Source organism: Corvus brachyrhynchos, unplaced genomic scaffold (genome assembly GCF_000691975.1).
Source record: "Corvus brachyrhynchos isolate BGI_N302 unplaced genomic scaffold, ASM69197v1 scaffold44, whole genome shotgun sequence".
In the NCBI taxonomy this organism is placed as follows: domain Eukaryota; kingdom Metazoa; phylum Chordata; class Aves; order Passeriformes; family Corvidae; genus Corvus; species Corvus brachyrhynchos.
In genome coordinates this window covers 3,302,667-3,315,545 of record NW_008238359.1, presented here as the reverse complement: position 1 = coordinate 3,315,545, position 12,879 = coordinate 3,302,667, and the positions used below count along the sequence as shown (strand labels likewise).

The 12,879-nt window shown below is 36.5% G+C and overlaps 1 protein-coding gene across 1 annotated transcript in view; it reads left to right on the top strand.

Annotated features, from left to right (window-relative positions):
• Nucleotides 1-12,879, top strand: part of TENM4 (teneurin transmembrane protein 4) — a 1,563,774-nt gene that overhangs the window by 536,744 nt on the left and 1,014,151 nt on the right. The window lies entirely within an intron of this gene.

Genomic DNA, 12,879 nt, shown 5'->3' with positions numbered 1-12,879 from the left:
GAACTACAGACTCATTAAAGTATTTGCCACACTCAGAGTAATCTCAGAGGTTTTTACCAATGACTTTACCTCTGTTGCCCTATGCAGGTACATCTAGCAATGGCTCAGCTTATTATGACTGGTATGGTGGACTCACCCTGATGTGATTTATGCTGCAGGAGGTAGGAATTTTGATATAGGCATTTGTTTAGTCGCAATCAGGACACACTAATGGTAATTTCATGGTAATTTCTCCGTTACTCACATCATTCAACATAGGACTAACCCCGACAACTCAATGGAGGAAAGCTGATGCACATGAGAAGCAGAGCCTAAGAGAAAGAAATAACGATTGTTGTTAGGTGAAAATGAAACTATTTAGAAATTCCTAAAGGCGTTGACGCAGTCATGAATTCAAATGGAAGGCTGTCAAGCAAAAGAACAACCACAAGCTTGGTCTCTATGTAAACAGCAATTACTTGAATACAGGATTTCTGTAAAACAATAACCCTCTGCCTTTTTCATAGTCCTTTTCCCCAGAAAGAAAATATAAATAACTTCTGGAGAAATATTTTTCTTATCAAGATTTAAGACAAGCAACTATACCTTTTAATGTGATGTTACCTGTGCAATGAACAAAGATATTATTCACCTGACAAGACCCTTTCAAATTGTCTTTTCATTTTCACCACTAAAACTTGTACTTTTACCACTATTTCTTGTCTGCTGCTTCAGAGCAGTGTGAGACTTCTTAATTTACCTATGTCTTATTAAAAGCATTTGAAAATGAAGGTAGAGGGAAGAAAATGCATCCAATTCTGAGATAATATGCAATGGTGAAATCCCAACTAAATGTGGTACATCACGTAAACTCAGGCAATCTTGGAAATTCAGTTTAAATTCATGTATTTCAAAGAATTTGATAATTTTCTCTGATGTCTTGTCATTTCCCATAGAATTTCCTGCAAAATAAAAGAAACATCTGTTTCCTAACTTATTTAACATAAAGTTGACACCAGTACTAGCTGTAGGGTAATACAAGACTTTTTAGAATTTTCAGAATTACCCTGTAAAAAACCAAAATAAAACAAAACAACAAACTCCCCCCAAAATGTGTTTCTACAAAATTATATTTAATAATATATATAGGTATATATGTGTATATATATTCATACAGGTATGCATATGTGTAGAATTTAGACTGCGTAAGTATTCTTATATACCTTCATTAGCATGCACAAAGTCTGTACTGTTCATCTCAAATCTAAAGAACTGGTTTGCTTTTAAAAACTGCAGATTAAAATGTAAATTGAGCTGCACTTAGCTTTTGTGGTGCTTCATTTTGTGCAGTTCTAAGCAGTTACTGGTCAGACAACAAATGCAGCAGAACATTGATGGCCACTTTAGTACTAAATGATTCCTGACCTCCATGCTATGTGACTGACCTAACAATATTTGTTGGGAGTTTTTTTTTTTCTTGTCCTTTTTGAGCTAGCTTAGAGGGGGGAAAGAAATCTGAGGTTTATTAACAAGTTTTCTCTGAATGCCAAGGTGAGAAGCACTGCTTTTAACGGGACTATTTAGAGTTTGGGTATCAAACCTAACTTAGTTTTCTAAACTCTTTCCAGAGAAAGACCTCTACTCTCTGGATCTATTGTCATTACCCAGAGTGGGTAAATCCTCTGAATTTACAGTCCTCTGGATTAACAAGGCCAAGTGTTTCCAAACCTGGTATTTACACTGTGTAGGGCTAACTAACAGACTGGAGACTTCCCTGTGACCTGGATCTCCCTTGAAGCTCTATACCCTCCACCCCAAAGCATGCATGTGCCTGAAAGACAAGGAGGAATATTTTTCAGTCTGCCAGAGTGATGTTTTTATAGCCTCATGCTCAGGTTTGTGTTGCATGCCTTTGAACTGTCCTGACTTGCAAATGGTTGTGTGTGGGCTATCGGACCAGTGTTGAGGAACCAGTAGAGTGCAAAGGGCAAACATGGCTTAGCTACCTCTAGGATACAAGACTTATGGAAAACCCTCTGCAGAACCATATCCAGGCTTCTTTCTTTGACATAAAAAGAATTAATTACTTTACTCAAAATAACAATAATAAAAAAGAATTATTCTGGGAATACAGTTTAAAATACAGTGTACAATCAAGGAGCAAACTAGGGATGCACTTTGTTTACCATCATGGCTGTATCTGTAGCAGTATGCTATTGAAGGATGGGAAAAATCATGCACGAGGTGTCCTTGTCCAGTTCTTCTGAATATACAGAAAACCCATAAAATAGTTTTCAAGAAAGTGTATTTTCAGCAGCTGAAGTTCAGTGAGCTGAATCCCACCTAGTGTATTCACACGCATAGCAGCTGTTATGAAAACCTCTCTCCAGTCAAATCTACCTGCTTGTACAGCTCAGCTGTAATCAGTTCAGCTAGCAGCTGAGGAAGAGGCTCAGTCTCCAGGCCATTAATCTCCCAGCAGTACACCCAGGAGTGGAGATGCTGCAGAAAGTGCTTACTGGGAAGTTTACCTTTCTGCTGTGAGTAACCCCACCACTACTGCTCATCCCTGTAACTCACACAAACCAAATATGGCTAATCTCAGTAGCCATAAATAAAGATGTATGAAGTTTTGTCCTTATTTCCTGTGGTGTCCCAGTGTTCCTCCTTTCTCAGAGGCTCCAACTTGTGGGATCAGTGATTTGGGTACCAGTCCATTTTGTAATCCACAACACCACATGTCCCATTAAGGGAGCAACAGGCTGTAGCAAAGAAGCCATTGGAGCATCTCACTATTTCCCATTTGAAACGCTCCTTACTTTGCCTGTTGTTAATCAGCAGAAAAACTTGCTGTCTCAAAGTGAAACCCATGGTTGTAAAGTAAATCCTCAGACACTTAATGGCAATGGCAAAAGGAAGAAGAAACCTAAACATTTATGGTGATCTTCTGGGGTTTTATTTGTTTATTTATTTCTTAGTGGCAGACTGTCCAAAGTAGTTTAAAATTCTAGACTGAGGAGTTAATCACATTTTAATTGAATTTTTTAAAGTGTGCAATTTGTCACACCTAGTAGTAATTTTAATTACTTGATAAATTGCTTTGGTGTCATGTTTGAATCTCATTTTGAGTACTATATTTCTTAAAAATGTCTGAATTGATTAATATTAAAATGTAAGTGTTCAAATCAAGCAATTATTTAAGCAGTTAATAACTTAATGTGAGCTTAGAAATAAGACAAAGGAATGTCAGCTAAAAAGCATTAGAGTTTGACCCCGAATTCTTCACACAGTCAATATCTTAACTGTATTCAGCAAAACCATTCCTAGAAATTATTATGAGTTTGCATATTCAAGGAATGAGTTATCTACTCTAGCTGCTTACTTTTTTCTGAGTTCTGCATCTGAGAAAACATATAAATAAGCAGAAATATTTGGGGTTAATTGAAGAACTCCAGCTTTCCAGGTAGGAGTGTTTAAAAAGGCACGAGGAATCTGACTTAGTTTTGCATGTATCAGTGGAAGTAGTTATGTTTGCAGACATTTGGTAATAGTTTCTGAGTTGTTTCTCAGGAAGATACTCCAGATAGTCACAGCTTGTAGAAATAAAATTTGGCAAATTACCTAATTTGATTTTCTGTATAGCTAAAGCTAGATGATAGCAACATAATCTTGTTTTAAACCAAATAAATGATATTTCACCTTGTAAAGAAAAAATAAACACATGCAGACAGGAAATACTGATATGTTCACCTTCAGTAAGTAAATTCAGAGTAAAGAAGCAAAAAAACAGAACTGTAATTTCCAAATCTAACATGCTTAACATCTAACTCATGGTATTATGCTAAAGTTCTCTTCAGAGAAGTTGAGCAAAGTGAATGTACAATGAAAGTGGCCTTAAGCAACTACCTAGGGGAAGAAATTGATTGCCTAATTTTAACTAAAAGTCAAACAAATTAGTGCTGAAGTCCTTAGGGACACTTAATGATCACATGGAGGTTGGGTTTAGTTATTGGTAGCAAAGAAGATTTAGTGCATTTCCAAGCTTTCACTGTTTTTCCATTACATGCAGAACATTTGTTTCATCTCTATTAAGCTTCAGATTTCATAGCATTAATCAGCTTCCACTTAACTAGTAATTAAGAGACAGAACAGTACAGCACAATCTAAAAAGTCAGAAGGCTCTCTGTTTCTCACCTTGCTTCATTTTTTTATAGCTGAAAACATCCTTGATTCATGCTGAGGCAAGAACACAGCACAGGTGTGAACCAGGCTGTGCAATTGGTAATAACTGAGAACTCCCTTTCATCAGGTTTTTAAGTGGTGGTCATGGATGCTGAGTTTATCACTATTCAAAAAGAAATGCTCTTAGCATGAAAAAAAAAAAAAGAGGTAAACTGGAGGTGCTCTCTGACATCTAGACCAACTCTTCTCATTAAGACAGCCTTCTTTCATGCTGTTCTTTGCCAGTGTTGTTCCTCCTGCAGCAATTAGATTGCCAGTAAGTCTGCAGGTGACACCAATCTGGGAAGGCAGCGAGAAAATAAACAGATTCAAGCTGTGGAGTGACCTGGGGGCAGCTGGGGCTGCAGGCAATGTCTGGGAGATTCAATATCAATAAACATCTGTCTAAGTACTCATGAGGAACTTGATATATGAACATCTGAGCATCTGTGGTACTATGGGGTAGGTTGTACAGAATGAGGGGACTAATTGGTTTCTATTTCTGCCTTAAAGAAATCTTGAGTTAATGGCATCATTGCTTCCAACCTCCTCCTAGGTACTACACTTCACCTTGGGTGAAAAATAACAGCAGCAAAAAAACCCACCCTGATGCCTTGAAATTGCCTTTCCAGGTCTGATGATTCTATTATCTTGGGAAATGTGTTCCTAGCCTAATCTTATGTTTGTCAGGTCTTTCTGTTCAAACGTGGCTCTTCCCACCTTCTGATAGTACACTGTTGTTATTTTGACTTTCCTACAGCCCTATCTTTCTGTCTAAAAGGCATTTCTAGACAAATTCATGTCTTCCTTCATTCTAAATTCTCTGCCACAATCTGCTGTTTACAGTCATCTGACAAGCAATTGGCTCATTCTCTGTGAGCCATACAGCAAATGTATAGTTCCTTCATCCTAGAAGAAAAAGAAAGCAAGACTTTTTCACTTCTGTATTGGGCCAGCACAGTGCAAAACCCTCTATTTTTTCCTCCTTCTGAAATATTTTTTATGATTTTTGGTAAATCTTGTAAAAACATTAAATTTTGGATTTCTCTGTGGAAAGACTACGCCCACATATACATATACTGATATATGTGTTGGAATAGATAATTGAAAAATTGGGGTATAGATAATTGGTTAAACATACATCCAGTTATATATCTGGTCAAATTTTGCCTCAAAGAATATATATCATAATACATGGGTTAATAATTTTGAGGTGTTCAGACAGAGTTTATAACCTGTGTGAAAATCAAAATTTACCCTATTCTTGCATGATGAGACTGTGGAATAAGGAATAAGACAGTAGAGGGGGGTCATGAGCTTACAGAAAGGAAAACTGGGATGTATAAAACCCCAGACTCTCCTTAACTAACTGTTCGTCCAAGACAGCAAGTTTGTTACTCTGCTTCACTAAGGAGAGAAAGCAAACCACTGGGTTTAATGCTCACCAGTAGCATCAAGTGACATATCTGTGGTTTTACCTTTCTTAATTTCAAAAAACTGGAGATCAGGGGAAAAATAACATTAAGAATACATATGGGTATTACATGGCTCCTTTGTGTGCAATTCCCTACTTTGTTGTATACTCCTGTATAACCTCAGGGAGGTGAGTCATAGCATTCACATTTTTAGACTCATTTTAGACACTTTTCTAGGACTTCAGATCCCCTGAGCTTGTAAAGGTTCATGATCAGAAGTACATAAGTAATTCATTCAAGTTTGGTTTATTGCCTTTCTCTTTCTGCGTACAATTAGTTGAAGCCATATAAATATTTAAGACTACCTATATCGAGAGATAGATACTCCATACAGGTTACTTATAAAGAGTGATTCTAATACCTAGAAGGAGGCTGGAGTGGAATTCAGACCTATGAATCAAAACACTGTGCCAGTGAGCCTCCTCTGTATTTCTGTTCAAGCAGGAGACCTCATTATGAGGGCTGTGAGTAGGAGCCCAGTGTACTGATCCATCTGCTAAGGATAATCCATAGGTTTTATTTGGAGGTCATTTCACAACTTAAATCATTAAATCAGAGATTTTAAAGGTTTTCTGCCCTTTGCAGAGTAGATGAAGGACCTCCAGGCTAGCCAACACAGCTAGTTCATTTCAGCTCATATCCTCAGAGGAGGAGCTGGCTCTCTGGACTGAGAGCAGATACACCTAGCCCATGCTCAGCCTCCTACAGAGCAAGGTTCAGACCTCCCTCTGTCAGGAGATATTTCCCACTAACTGGCTGTGGAGGCCTGCACAGCACCAATCCACACATGTCTAAATACTTATGTTTAATGTGGTCACATATAAACACCTGAGCTTTTGTGGTACTGCAGAAAAAGTCTGTATAATCACAGAGTCATTTAGGTGAGAAAACACCTTAAAGGTCGTTGGGTCCAGCCATCAACCAAGCACTGCCAATCCACCACTGCACCATGTTCCTCAGTGCCCCATCTAGACATCTTTTAAATACCTCCAGGGATGGTGACTCATCCAAATTGCATGTTTGAACAGCATGCAGCAGCAAATCAGTCAAACTGAAATATGTACAGAAGGAGGTGACTAATGGCTTACTCTTGCTGCAACTCTGTTATGAAAGCATGGAATTAATGACATCACTGCTTTCAACATCCTGGCTGCTATATTTGATCTGCAGTCAAAGAAACAGCAAAAAATAAGAGAAAAAAAATTAAAAATGGATGCCTTGAAACTGCCTTTCCCAGTCTGATATGCCCATCACATATGTAAGAAGACTAGCTACCTAAGTGGCACCCAATATAATCACTCTGCTAGGGTGTCATATTCCCTTTTGATACTGAAATTCTTATGCTGATTGTCAAAAGTGGGAATCTTGACTTTACCCCATTACATCTCTTTACTTTGCAATCCTTAAAAAGCAAAGAAGACGGAACTATGCTTTCCTAAATAGCTGAGTTTTAATATATTTTTAAAGTTCCTTTTCAGTTGCTTTTTGCATATTTGATTTTGTTACTTTTGCTGTTTGTTTTTATTGGTTTTTTCTTCCAAGTAAAATTACTACTAATACCACACCAGTAAAAAAAATTACATGCAATCAAGTACAAGCTGGTTTAAAAAATAGATTTATGCTGAAATCACCTCTTTTAAAATAAGCAATTCATTGCTCTAATCAGTTTTTCTTTCATCTTTTCTACCCCTTACCATTAAAATAAGCAGGATTATTAAACAGCATAAGCTTAGTCATTAGCAGATTGTTAAGATGCTGCAGTGATTGACATCTGTCTTTTTGTATATTAGCAGCTTAATCTGCTGGTATGGCCAATCAAAACAAAAATAGGTTGATTGTTTGGTGAGTGCTTAGCTCGAACAGGTAATTTAACCTGCCTGTATAATCAGAACACTGATATACTTTTAGAGATCACCCGACAGAAGCAAACAATTCTGAAGGCTTTCAAGTTATTGTGCCATTGGATTTGAAGCAGGTGTGTGAGATGAAAGTCATGGTAAAAACTTGTCACTATTTTGTTCCTAACCAATAACTGCAGTTCAATGTGTATGTATCTATATAAAACACCTTGAAAGAGGATATGAAGTGTAGTTTTTTACCATAAGTTTTCCAACTGCTCTCATTCCAAGAAGAAGAAAAAGGAAGGAAAAAAGGCATTTAATTGAAATTTTGTTTGCCTTCAGAGTGATTCCTTGGAGCTACCTTATTGTGCTTGTATTTTCAATTCCAACCAAAATGACCTTACATTTTGTAAACAAGGCCTTTGAAGAAGGAAAGCAGTGTTTTCATGCCAGTTCACTGCCAGCTGTGCTGCCTTTCATCTTTTTTTCTATTACAGAGCTTTTACAAAGGAAAAAACAACAATAGAATTTTTATAATTAACAGTACACCTTGACCTGCATCTCATGGTTAAAATATTTAAATCAGCTGCAGGTCAGATAGAAGTAAACAATGCTGCAGTAAATTATGAGGAGCAAACCTTTTCAAAAAGACTGCAAAACCTTTCCACAAAAGTAGCATGATAAAAACACTTGAGCCCTGAGTGTTCCTTAAACCAAAATATATGTGGCACTCTTAAAATGCCTTTAAATGAAACTTATTTTAGTAGTAAATTAAATAGTTAATTTAGTAGTAAAATCTCTATCCATTAGTGTTCCATGTTTCATCTAACAACTGCAAATGCATAGAAAGCATTGGTTGATTAAACTTTAGGAAACTGTCAGTATACTGCTGCACTGATGATGTGATGAGCACAGGACTACATGCAGGCTGAATATAGTGTACACAGCTGCCATTTTTTTACTTAAGCCATGGAAACTAACTTATGTGCTGATGTATAATCTAAGCCACTCTCTCTCCCCCAAATTCATTGGTTTAACACTCAAAAAAAAAATCCATTAATGGTTTCCTTCACATTTGGAGGACCTGAGAATACACACATGGTAAATTGCCACAATTGTGGCATACTTACACTACATACAGTTTAAAACATATTAATCAGGGAAAAAAAAAAGAATATTTTTTGCTGAAGAATTAATGTCAACAAGATTCCAAGAATGCCACTTTTCCATCCACAGCTGGGACTACAAGCAGATCACTAAGAAATTCAGGGCATTGCCATAAATCCTCACATTTAAAGTGGCCTGGGAAGTAATAGTCACCTACAAGGCAGTAATTTGAGATTTTTTTTTTTTTAATCTAATTGCCTTTTTTCATGTCAAGGTAGTACCAAAGTGATAAGTACAATCAATGATCCCTACATAGGTCCATTCCCTGACCTGAGAATAGCTTTAGACTGGAAGAGAGTGGGTTTGGATATTAGTAAGAAATTCTTTACTGTGAGGGTGGTGAGGCACTGGCAAAGGCTGCCCAGAGAAGTTGTGGCTGCCCCATCCCTGAAAGTGTTCAAGGCCAGGTTGGATGAGGCACTGAGCACCTGGTGTAGTGGAAGGTGTCCCTGCCCATGGCAGGTGGGTTGGAACTAGATGATCTTTAAGGTCTATTCCAAAACATTCTTCCATTCTATGATTCTGATTTAATTATCAAAGTCCATTTAGATAAAAAAGTGAAAGGAAATTAAGTGAAGCCAACAGACATTAATCTGTATTTATTATGTGAGAGTAAAATTAGTAAACTTTAATTAATCCTTGAAATGTACATGCTTGGACCCACAGATGCTTGGATCCAATGTTTTTAAACTAGTTTGCTGAATAAACTGCCACAGTGTGAAGTATAAAATTGTGTGTCTTTCCCAACTAAATTCATGGGGGTAACTAAGCATTTCATGGCTAAAGATATAATTTGTCATATTAATGAAATATTCCTTTTAAAAAATCTATATACAACCTATTCTGCTGAATAATTTATATGGAGAACAGTGTTCTCTGAAAAAGAATTCTCATTACCACTGTAAAGGAAAGGTAGTACATGATCTTTCTGACCACATATCCTATTGTGATGCTAAGAGCACTTTATTGTATTATTGAAAGACTTTTACCCCTAACTGCAGTAATGTGACAGTAATAGTATTGCCCATTTAGGAAACAAAAATTGCATTCTTCCTTTTCCTGTATGTTTAGTTCTCTGGTCTATGTGTTCCACTCACAGTCACAGGTTCAGTATCAGTGGATATTGATGCAAGTGCCAAAGAAAGGAAAATAGAATCAAAACTTAAACTGGAAAGGTCATTTTGAAATCACCTATTCAACCTGCTTCCAAAACCAATCAGACCAGTTCCTCTTGAATACCTGAAGATGTTCAAGACCAGGTTGGATACACTTCTGAGCAACTTGGTCTAATGAAAGTGAAAGGTGTTCCTGCCCATGGTGGGGGGTTGGAACTGGAAGACTTTGAATATCTCCTCCAACACAACCCAATCTATGATTTGTGTTCTACGATTTTGAGTCTATGATTCTTTCAAAGCTGGATCTCAGTTTGAAATTACATTGTGCTGTCGTAGACTTGGCCAGTCGAGTGTTGAATTTCTGCAATCATTGAGGTTTTGCAAGCTGTGTAATCAATGGTGGAAGAGAGGAACTTCCAAGGCCAATATATCTTCCTCAAAATCTGAAGCGCTCTTTAGAGTTGTTTGTGGACATAAAAATAAGATTTCTTTTGATTACTTAGAAAGTTGTGACTTCCAGTTTTACTTTTTTACTTTCTTTCCAGTTCCAAAGTTGTTGATCCCCAGGGCTACTAGAAAAGGCATTACTGATTTAGTACCTGATTCTGCTGGTATCTTACATTTGAGGTTTACCTTAGAACAGGATAATGCTGAACAATAAACCTTAAAGACTGCTGTATTCCCTTCAAAGAAAATATATCTTATTTTATTGGGGTCAACATTATGAAGGCTATTATCAAGCAGTCTTTACGGATTAATTTTTTTTACAGGGCCTTGTGAAGCAGCTGTATGTGTCTTGACAAAAGAATGCAGTATTGCTGGACTAGTGAAATCCCTTCATATGGCTGATCTGGGAAAGGAAAGCAGCTTGTATAACGTGTGTATTTTTTTCCAAAGGTTTTATAGTTAGTTCAGCATTATTCTGTAGGGCTTTTTTTTTTAACCCAAATCATCTGAATTAGCTTTTAGATGTAAATAAAAAAAGGGTTGTGGAGTACAGAAAGGAAATATGTCAACAAAACAAATCTGCCTACTTTGATGAGCCACTGCAGCTGTAAGGACACCTTCATGGTCAGTCAAGTTCAAAGTGACTTTTTCTTCCAAATCATAAGTGTCATTAACTGAAATAATATTAACTGTGCCTTGGCTGTTATGCAAGCCATCTACTTATTGCTCATCACAGTTAATATAAGCTACTACTTTGAAAAAAAAATTATGCACACTGTATTGCTAATTTCCAGGACAAGGTTTCAGTTTAAAATAATAATTTTCACTCTTCTTGATCTTCAGCTTTATTGTTGCTTTTCAGTTGCTAACATTACAATTTCATTTGATTATGTGGGTCAGAACATCACTGGATCTAAATCACTGTACTACTGATGTGCTGGTGCTGTTTAATGACCTATAAAATAGGGACTCACATTATGGAGTTCATGTTATTTGACATTGAGAAATAGTTTTGGGTTGTGACACCACAATATTATATTGGAGGCACTTTTAAAGTAGTTTTTTAGATTAGTTTTATAACTGCCTTTAGATTTAGTACTTTGAAAGTCTTACACATATTTTTAAGCCTTCCTGACTATGATAGATGTTTTGTCCATTGTTTCCAAATACTAGGTTTTCGGAAAATATATAATCCTATCAGATTTTAATAATCAGCTAGGTTTAGATCTTGTCAATAGTTGAAAAGATTTAAAAAGAAAGCCTGATGACAATTGAAGAATTGCACAATTGAAGCAATAATGATTTCCTATTTTCCTAGGCTCAGGTCACTGGAGATTTTCTTCATTGAAAACATAAACAATCTATTCAATTTGTTCTTTATCAACTTAGTTTTGTGAGATTTCAAGAGAAATAATTGTCATTTTGTGCTTTGTATCCTACTAGTAAATAACGTTCTCCCAGTTATGAATAAAATATTACAAGAGAATATTTTTTGTGGGTTTTTTTTTAATATGGTAGTAAAAGGGTAACTTCCTTCTTAGAGACTGTGAATGAGATTTAGTGTCTGACTTAATGATTCTTAATATCTCACTTGCACTACACCAAGATATTGATGTAGTTCAACAAGTCAGAAACAAAACACGGTAGTTTTAGAAACAAGTCCTTCACTCTATTTTGTGAGTTCCCTGGAATTTCTGATTATTTTCTTTTGGAACAAAGGCACGCCAATAAAACCATCCCTGATGCAAAATTGGTCTTTGTCATGAATGTATGGAACATTCTAGAAGTCACAGAAATGTGGTCTCTGCTCAGTCAGGAAGAGCAGGGACTCGGCTAAACATTTTTGGGGTGGGGGCACGGCATAACACTCACATTTTATTAATTCAGTTAAAGGTATGTTTTATGTCTGAATAGGTGATTATTTGTGGCCCCTTGATTCAGGATTCTCTGATTCAGAGTCCATTCTTCTAGATGGTCATGGATTTAATACTCTCTTCTGTATTTTCCTGCCCTGTGTGGATATGACAATCTGCCAACTACCTTCCTCACAGAGATTCCTCAGAAAGTCCTCTTTAGAGCTCAAAGCTCAAGAAAGGTGGGATAAAATCATAAGGACCATGATACAAATATATTTAACACTTCCTACATTCTCATGTGCTACACAGTCCTAAAATCCCAATTTTATGACTCAATAGGGTTCTCATGTCTACCACACGCCAGGCAATATATTTCTCTGACACTGAGCTAGAAGATGGACTAGAAATCCTCACAAAGGTGAGGATGTGGTGTGGGAATCCACTTTGCACACAAACCAAAGCTTCCCCAACAGATTGCAGGAAACACTTTTAGTTGAGTACTTTATTTTACTGTTCTAAGGTCACTATGTAATGTTTGATAAGAAACAGAATAGTTTTCCTCTGTTTTAACATCATGAACATTACAAACAAAAACACAAAATATTTTCATATTGTCTGCTTGGAATTCTGAGTTCAAAGAAAAGTTGTAATATTAGAAAAAGTAACCACTGTTAGTGTTCAAGCCGTATTAGATAAGTTTGTAACAGATTCCTTCATACAATGCAGAATATCTCCAGTGATCATATTTCAAATAAAAATTCACCTATGAACTGGAATG